The sequence below is a fragment of the Melanerpes formicivorus genome, unplaced genomic scaffold (assembly GCF_026170545.1).
Source record: "Melanerpes formicivorus ecotype bairdi unplaced genomic scaffold, bMelFor1.0.p_v2 SCAF_2, whole genome shotgun sequence".
Classification (NCBI taxonomy): domain Eukaryota; kingdom Metazoa; phylum Chordata; class Aves; order Piciformes; family Picidae; genus Melanerpes; species Melanerpes formicivorus.
Genome location: NW_027142354.1, coordinates 55,352,868 through 55,362,673, shown reverse-complemented (window position 1 = coordinate 55,362,673; position 9,806 = coordinate 55,352,868).

Sequence of the window (9,806 nt, the reverse complement as noted above, 5' to 3'; positions counted from 1 at the left end):
GGATGTATATTTATTTTAGAGAGACACTTAGCCAGGAGGAAGGCAACATGTAGTGAAAGATAAATTATGCAGATAATGTTCTATTATGCACACAGAGTAAAAAGTACAAGGGACATGAATTTCCCCAGGGGGACACCTCTGAGAGGGGAGGCTGGGACAGCACACAGAGTAAAACACAAGAGGAAGGAAAAAAAAAATGAATTGGAAGGTAGTCAGTTCTGGCAGATTTTGCTTGAAGGAGGAAAAAGACTGAATGAGCAAAAGATTCTACTGGAGGCAATTCCTTCCGAAGAAAGGACTTTCAGACTGGCTGTGGCACTCATCAAGGTCACCACTCCAACTCCTGAGGACAGTGTTTGGACCCTGCAGGTGTTTCTGAAGCTTGGAGTGAGTGACTGGAAAGTGTGAGAAGTATCACTGTAGAAAGCAACTGGCAGCATCTCTTCCCCTCAGGCTTTCCCTTTGCTCTGAGGTGGGGAACGTGCTGGCTTTGTGTGGCTCGGTGCTAGACGACCCGGTGAGGTTTGGCAGGATCAGTTCCTGTGGGTCTTGTGGAAAAGCAAGATCAGACATAGCAGGCAAAGCAGCCCCTGGTCTTATCAGAGACAGGCACAAAAGCACTTTTGAGGGTGGAGTAATATTTGTACTTGAACAGCAGAATGTGGAGCCTCAGTGGGCAGCAAGACTTCATTTCATCAGGAACAGCAAGGAGATGCTTCTCTAAAGCCTCTCTTTTTTCATCTCCAGAGCTGTAGCTTGTAACAGCAGGTCTCAGAGCTGGAGTTTTGAATCAGTCCCTGTTACTGCTTACACTGATGCTCAGCTTCACTGCAGCAGTCTTTCTGACATATTTGTGCTCCTTCTGCACCATGCAAAGGGATGAATTGTTCTCAGGTGAATACATTGAGAAAATAAAATAGAATCATAGAATCAATAAGGTTGGAAAAGACCTCAGAGAGCATCAAGTCCAACCTATCACTCAACACCTGACTAACTAAACCATGGCTTCAAGTGCCATGTCCAGTCCCTTTTTGAACACCTCCAGGCAGGGTGACTGCACCACCTCCCTGGGCAGCACATTCCAATGGGCAATTGCTCTTTCTGGGAAGAACTTTCTCCTCACCTCCAGCCTAAACTTCCCCTGGTGCAGCTTGAGACTGTGTCCTCTTGTTCTGGTTGCCTGGGAGAAGAGACCAACCCCCACCTGGCTACAATCTCTCTTCATATAGCTGTAGACAGCAATAAGGTCTCCCCTGACACCCTAAAAAGTCCCTCCCAAGCTTTCTTGTAGCCCCCTTCAGATGCTGGAAGGCCACAATTAGGTGTCCCCAGAGCCTTCTCTTCTCCAGACTGAACAGCCCCAACTCTCTCAGTCTGTCTCCACAGCAGAGTAACTCCAGCCTTCTAATCATCCTTCTGATCCTTCTCTGGACACACTCCAGCACACATGCCATGCTTTCCTTTTCTTCTGCCTCCCTTCCACACAAGCTATACCTTGGAAACCAAGTGACAAAATGAGTCCAGGCTTGCCTTCTGCTCACCCTCCCTTTCCAGTTAAAGATACTGTGAGTGGTTGCATGCAGAATGTAGTTTTTCACAGACAATGATGGTTCCACCATCTATGAATTTGTCTACTCCTAATAGAAGTTATTGACCTTGACTGAAAATTATCCCCTATTCCCTTTGTAGCAGCTGCTGTTCTCCTGATGGATCTTGTTGGGTCTGGGTTTGATAACTTGCTTATGACAAAGAGCAGCAGTCTGTTAAAACAGTGTCATCTCTATATTTAATACCTCTCTGCCCCTGGCTCTCATGTAATCTGAGTATTAAAGATCCTTCACAACCCCACAAAAGGCATTTACTGTTTGCAGTATTAGGATGAGTAAAATCGTGGGAAATAACGGATAAAATGATAAGTGCTGAACATCAGCACCTTGGGTGGCTGTGTAGTGATAAAGGATAACATAACTGCTGACTCACACCCTACTCCTGGGGCTTTCCATTCCTAAATGGCATACATAATGGTCATTGTCCCTTTAGCATCAGTGTCCTACCTATGGACTGACAGATTTCTTGTATTCCAGCCATCATTTACAAGTGGAATATTTCCAGGTTTTATTCTTGGCTTTTCCTTGGTGTCTGTGTCTGTGTCGTCTGCAGTCGTTTAGCAGCTACTTTAGAAAACAGCCGAGGCCCCCAGGGTAAACATTCAAACCTTGTCCCACTCTTGACAAAATTCTGCCTTATGGGCAAGCCATCTTGTGTCATTGCTTAGCAAATTGCAATTACAAAGAGCTTTTGCATTTAAAAGGCTTCCCCCTGACCCAAGAACCAGCAAAAGCTGCGTTAGAGAGGACACAGCAGCTTGATGCTCCGACCTACCCTCAATAGCTGGACTTGTTTCCCTTGGTCTACCTATGTGCCCACGCAGCCAGGAGGGGCAATGGCATCCTGGCCTGCATCAGGAACAGTGTGGCCAGCAGGAGCAGGGAGGTCATTCTGCCCCTGTACTCAGCACTGCTCAGGCCACACCTCGAGTACTGTGTCCAGTTCTGGACCCCTCAGTTTAGGAAGGAGGTTGACTTGCTGGAACGAGTCCAGAGAAGGGCAACGACATTGGTGAGGGGCTTGGAACACAGCCCTGTGAGGAGAAGCTGAGGGAGCTGGGATTGCTTAGCCTGGAGAGGAGGAGACTCAGGGGTGACCTTATTGCTGTCTACAACTACCTGAAAGGAGGTTGTAGACAGGCAGAGGTTGGTCTCTTCTCCCAGGCAACCAGCACCAGAACAAGAGGACACAGTCTCAGGCTGTGCCAGGGGAGGTTTAGGCTGGAGCTTAGGAGGAAGTTTTACAGAGAGAGAGTGATTGCCCATTGGAATGTGCTGCCCGGGGAGGTGGTGGAGTCACCATCACTGGAGGTGCTCAGGAGGAGACTTGATGGGGTGCTTGGTGCCATGGTTTAATTGATTAGGTGGTGTTGGATGATAGGTTGGACTCGATGATCTTGAAGGTCTCTTCCAACCTGGTCTATTCTATTCTATTCTATTCTACTCTATTCTATGTATTTACAAGACCTCGTTGTGTCATCAGAATACTTCAGCAGAGATGCTGTAGGTCCAGCTCTTATCAATAGTCTTTTGAAGGGCTAATCAGAAGAGATACACCATGAACATATTCAGTATATTCAGTGTCACTAAGGTTGGAAGAGACCTCAAAGCTCATCGAGTCCAACCTGTCACCACAGACCTCATGACTAGAGTAGGGAGTACACTACTGCCCACTGCAGGCTTGAACTCACAACCTTCCTATTAAGGGTCTTACATGCTACCAACTGAGCCACTAGATACTTATATCACATGCTTTACAAATAGAGGCCTAGACAGCACTGTCCAAACTGGGCAACAATGATTCTGGTTAAACCAGATCGTATAGATCCTTGCAACTAAACCAGTTCTCCATGATCTTAGATCAGAGCTTAGGCTGGAGAGATTAATTTTTCAGCAGGGTTTGAAAATCAAAAGCCTACCTTCAGATCATACAAAATTGATGCTCATGAGGTGCCTTTCTTGCTGCAAGCACTAGGATGTACTTGAGGGCTTCAGCTTAAGTTCCTTCTTTAAGTTCCTCCTTTACTCAGCTGAGCTCCTTTGATAAGAAACAGTTACTACTAGAAGCCACTCTGCTCTTGTAAGACTCCACCTTGAATACTGCATCCAGTTCTGGTGCCCTCTTCATAAGAAAGACACAGAGCTGTTGGAGCAAGTCCAGAGGAGGGCCACAAAGATGAGATGATCTAAGGGCTGGAACACCTCTGCTATGAAGACAGGCAGAGGAAGCTGGGGTTGTTCAGCATAGAAAAGACAAGACTCTGGGGGGGATCTTAGAGCTGCATTTCAATACCTGAAGGGATCCTACAGGAAGGCTGCAGAAGGACTTTTCATAAGGGTATCTATCAAGAGGACAAGGAGGAATGGTTGTAAGCTGAGGGAGAGCAGGCTTGGACTGGATCTTAGGAAGAAGTTCTTCAGTACGAGGGTGGTGAGACTTTAGAATAGGTTCCCAGGGAGTTTGTGGATGTCTCCTCCTTGGGGGTGTTCAAGGCCAGGCTGGATGAATCCTTGAGCAGCTGAGTCTACTTGTGAGGTGCCAAATTGTATCTTTCTCTCCTCTTCCCTTTTAAGAGTCTTCAATGCCTCATTGTATGTCAGGAGCATCTCTCATTAGGGTTGAAGCAACCAGATCCCTCTGTCTGCTTTGGATATACACAGGGCACTCCCTGAACTTCAGCTATTCTCTTTGTGCAGTTCTGCTAAGCAAAAGCCAGACACAGGGAGGATCTCACTGCATTGCTTCCCATCTGCTGTTACTGAGGTCATTGTTCTGGCACAGAGTGAGACATGAACAGCTGCAGAAACCCAGTGATGGCTCTGCTATTGCTTCCTGGAGGGATGAATGTGGAAATAAGTGTCAGGAAAAGGAAATGCTCTGTGCTCCCTGTCCTGGACACTTGCTTATGGGAAAGGGTTGGCAGGTGGCTTCTGGTTAGTTGTTGTGTTTCCCCCCTCCCCCATCCCTATCTGCTAAGCTTCTGCTCATAAAAGCTGCCATAAAATACTTCCATGCATGGTTATTGACCTCCAGTCTCCCACCACCCTCATGGGGAAGAACTTCCTAACATCCAAGCTGAATCTACCCATTTCTAGTTTTGTTCCATTCCCCCCAGTCCTATCACTCCCTGACACCCTAAAAAGTCCCTCCCAAGCTTTCTTGTAGCCCCCTTCAGATACTGGAAGGCCACAATAAGGTGTCCTCAGAGTCTTCTCTTCTGCAGACCCTTCTCTGTACATGCTCCAGCACGCCCAGATCCTTCCTGTAATAAGGGCTCCAGAGCTGGCTGCAGTACTCCAGGTGGGGTCTCACAAAGAGCAGTTAAAAACTAGCACATTAAGACAGCTGTCATGGAGAAGATGAAGGTGCCTGCCCATCACCAGCTAGCAGGGCAGAAAGCTGAGGCCAGGAGGGACAGCACTTGCAAGGTGTCTGTTGGTTGCTGGAAGGATTGCTTTTGCAAAGCTCTGCCTTCACACCTTTGCAGTCCAAGCAGAGTGGAGAAATAAATCACTATGCACAGTTGTCATCTTTCCCCTCTGAGCACCAGCCAAAGACAGGGTTTAAATACAGCTATCCCACTGTATTTCCTTAGACTAAACACTCAAACACTCAAAGGAAATTGCTGGGTGCATATATCACAGGAAGGATTTATAAACCAGTTATACTGGGAATTTAATTCCCTGCTGTTTCTCTGATAGGTTATGGGTCAGGCAGGTATTTTACTCCTGTAGGAACACATCCTCATCCCACCAAGTCTGAACTTGGTACACTGGGCTTCACTCTGTCCATCGTAGAATCATAGAACCAATAAGGTTGGAAAACACTTCAGAGATCATCAAGTCCAACCTGTCACCCAACACCTCATGACTAACTAAACCATGGCACCAAGTGCCATGTCCAGTCCTTTTTTGAGCACCTCCAGGGACAGTGACTCCACCACCTCCCTTGGCAGCACATTCCAATGGCCAATTACTCTTGCTGGGAAGAACTTCCTCCTCACCTTGAGCCTAAACCTCCTGTGGCACAGCTTGAGACTGTGTCCTCTTGTTCTGGTGCTGGTTGCCTGGGAGAAGAAAGCAACTCCCACCTGGCTACAACCTCCCTTCAGGTTGCTGTAGAGAGCAATAAGGTCTCCCCTGAGCCTCCTCTTCTCCAGGCTAAACAACCCCAGCTCCCTCAGCCTCTCCTCATGGGGCTTGTTGCTTCTCTTCCTGCATTTCAATTACCTAACACACCAATGCAACAAGCACTGCAATAATTAGGGCATCATAGGATATTCACAACCTATTTTAGAGCATTGCTGCAATGGATAATTAGTCAGAAAGTATAACCCAAAAAATGCTGCTGGTGTGAGCTGAAGGTGTCTGAAGTCGTTTGTCATTGGAATGGGCTGCCCAGGGAGGTGGTGGAGTCACCATCCCTGGAGGTGTTCAGGAGGGGATTGGACATGGCACTTGGTGCCATGGTTTAGTCAGGAGGTCTGTGGTGACAGGTTGGACTTGAAGATCTTTGAGGTCTCTTCCAACCTTAGTGATACTGTAATACTGTGTGATACTGTGATACTGTGATACTGTGTGATACTGTGATACTGTGAAGTGTGCTCACACATCAGGGAAACACTGTGTGTACAAGCTGGACTTAGGGAACTTTTATTTTGCTTTGTTCTCATTCTGGATGAAGCAGCACCACAGGTTACAAGGATGCCTTGAATTAATTTACACAGCCTGGAGAAGAGGAGGTTTAGAGGATCCTTATCACTCTCTGTAACTACTTAAGACGAAGTAGCATTCAAGTGGGGGTCAGACTCTTCTCCCAGGCAACCAGTGACAGGACAAGGGGTCATGATATGAAGCTGCACCAGGGGTTTAGGGTTTAGGTTGGACCTCAGGAAGCACTTCCTCACAGAAAGGCTGCTTAGGCACTGGGATGGACTGCCCAGGCAGGTGGTGGAGTTGCCATCACTGGAGGTCTTTAAGAAAAGCTTGGATGTGTCTCTTGGAGGCATGGTTTAGCTGATGTGGGGCTGTTAGGTCATAGACTGGGCTTGATGATCTCAGAGGTCTTTTCCAGCCTCAATAATTCTGGGAATGACCTTCATGGCCTATTTCTCTGAAAATGACCTTTATTATTTTTGGCTCCCTTCAGCTGGCTGAGAAGTTCTCCAATATTTGCTGATCACTGTATTGCCATTCACTAGTTACAAGGAGTATTTAGTGCTTTCAATTGTTTTCTGCTTCACTGAGAACACAACAGCAGTTGGGGTCATGAAGGAATTCTTAGTCAATCCCCTAAATGATAGAAGGAAGGAGAGAGCATGTATAAACCATGAGATGTTGCTGGCCTGGCTCTCAGCTGGGAATGTGAGCAAATCATAGCCACTAGCCATCACAGTCATGCTAACAAAAGCCGGGAGGGACATGCAAAAAAATGCAGGGATTCAAATGTCTCTGGAGGAAGAGTATAGCTGGGCTAGGAGAAGAGTCTTCTGCTGATGTAAGTTGCATGTCCTTTATGGATGGCTGCTCATACATGCAGACTTTCAAGAGCCTTAGCGTAGAAAAGCCTGCTTGATATTCTCTCCCTGATATATGGACAGATATTTTTTTTCCTCCTTTGAAATGAAATACTTTTGCTACTGGGAGGAAAATTGTTTTCAGACTGAACAGTTGGCTTTGTGTTTTCACTAAACATCTTGTCACGACGTGGAATAGGCACGATGGGTGAAGTAACAGGGAAGGTTAGTGGGTGACTTCCCAGGATGACAGCTTCTCCACAAGAAGCTTCAGGACTTCTCTTTGCTTTTACAGATGCAAAGCAACCAACACCCCCCCACGTCCTTTTATTTTAGTCTTCCTTTCTTCCTTTCTTTCCTCCTTTCTTCCTTTCTTTCCTCCTTTATTCCTTCTTTCCTATCTTCCTTCCTTTCCTCCTATCTTTCTTTCTTTCCTCCTTTCTTTCTTTCCTTCCTTCTTTCTTTCTCTCTTTCTTTCTTTCTTTCTTTCTTTCTTTCTTTCTTTCTTTCTTTCTTTCTTTCTTTCTTTCTTTCTTTCTTTCTTTCTTTCTTTCTTTCTTTCTTTCTTTCTTTTCTTTCTTTCTTTCTTTCTTTCTTTCTTTCTTTCTTTCTTTCTTTTCTTTCTTTCTTTCTTTTCTTTCTTTTTCTTTCTCTCTTTCTGTCTTTCTTGCTCTTTCTTTCTCTCTCTTTCTTTCTTTCTTTTTCTTTCTTTCTTTCTTTCTTTTCTTTCTTTTTCTTTCTCTCTTTCCATCTTTCTTGCTCTTTCTCTCTCTTTCTTTCTTTCTTTTTCTTTCTTTCTCTCTTTCTGTCTTTCTCTTTCTCTCTTTCTGTCTTTCTTTCTCTCTTTCTTTCTCTTTCTTTCTCTCTCTTTTTCTTTCTTTTTCTTTCTTTCTCTCTTTTTCTCTTTCTTTCTCTCTTTCTCTCTTTCTGTCTTTCTCTCTTTCTTTCTTTCTCTCTTTCTCTTTCTTTCTCTCTTTCTTTCTTTTTCTTTCTCTCTTTTTCTTTCTTTCTCTCTTTTTCTCTCTTTCTTTCTTTCTCTCTTTCTTTCTTTCTTTCTTTCTTTCTTTCTTTCTTTCTTTCTTTCTTCCTTTCTTTCTTTCTTTCTTTCTTTCTTTCTTTCTTTCTTTCTTTCTTTCTTTCTTTCTCTCTTTCTCTTTCTCTCTTTCTCTCTCTTTCTTCTTTCTTTCTTTCTTTCTTCTTTCTTTCTTTCTTTCTCTTTCTCTTTCTTTCTTTCTTTCTTTCTTTCTTTCTTTCTTTCTTTCTTTCTTTTCTTTCTTTCTTTCTTTCTTTCTTCTTTCTTTCTTTCTTTCTCTTCTTTCTTCTTTCTTTCTTTCTTTCTTTCTTTCTTTCTTTCTTTCTTTCTCTCTCTCTCTCTCTCTCTCTTTCTCTCTTTCTCTCTTTCTCTTTCTCCTTCCTTCCTTCCTTCCTCCCTTCCTCCCTTCCTTCCCTTCCTTCCCTTCCTTCCCTTCTTTCCCTTCCTTCCCTTCATTCCCTTCCTTCCTGTCTTCCTTTGTCCTGAGGACAAATCCCTTCCAAGCACATCTGGTTGAGCATGAAGAATGAGAATATGAATACAGACAACTATGATGGAGTAGAGGCCTTATAAAAATTTATACCCAAACTTACCCCCTGGTAACTCATTCATCTGCATGTCTTGACAGGATGCATGTGAAATAGTAGGACAATAAAAGCTGTTATTATGCTGAAAGATGTTAATAGCTGGCCTCGGGGGGAGCTGGGTTTCCAAGACGATCACAGCTGAAAACCTTAGGCTCAGGAGAATGAACCACTCAAGCCTTTAGTTTGTAAAATGAACATGGGGGTAGTCTAAAGGTCTGGGTTTTACAGGGTCTTATTTTTATGGAAAGCACTTATTTACATGGCCAGCAGGATAGAAGCCTGATCTAGTGTTAGGTGTCCCTGCCCATGGCAGGGGGGTTGGAAATGGCTGATCCTTGTGGTCCCTTCCAACCCTGACTGATACTATGATATCTGATGTGCTGCTTACAGGTATGGAAATATCTCGCAGACATAATCATAGAATTGTCGGGGCTGGGAGGGACCTCAAGGATCAGACAGTTCCAACCCCCCTGCCATGGGCAGGGACACCTAACACTAGATCCGTGCTAGAGGTTAAACAACCCTTTCCATAGCCTACACCTGAGCTGTAAAGCACAACCCCTTCAACTATTCTATGTCAGAGGAAGCAAGCAAGGATGTCCTGAGGGAAAACACACAGAGGATCCTAGCAAGTGCTTGTTTGCAGTTTGGATGTGACTAGTGGTAAAAAGCTCCAGGACAACTAAAGTAGAAAGTGCAGAAGGAAGGATGAGGGGGTAAGATGTGTAGGGCCCACTGAGGAGAGAGTGATGCATATGAAGAGACTGCAGAGTTTAAGAATATCCTGAAAACAACAGCAGTGAGGTTGATCTCAGTTCACTTCAGGTACCTATTCGTGTCCTAATTTAGGTTTTTACTTTAGGATGAGAGGAATCAGTCTAGAAACATCCTTTTCTCTTCTCTGACTGTAGTCAGTGGTCGGGTGCAGATGAAGTTGTCTGAGCTGTAGCTCTCCGTGTCTGGTGAGCTGGATCTGGCTCCATACGAGGGAGAGGAAATTTGCCTGTGCAAATCCCTCTTTGAGCAGTTGTGTGTTGCTTCCTCTCTCAGTGAAACCTACCTG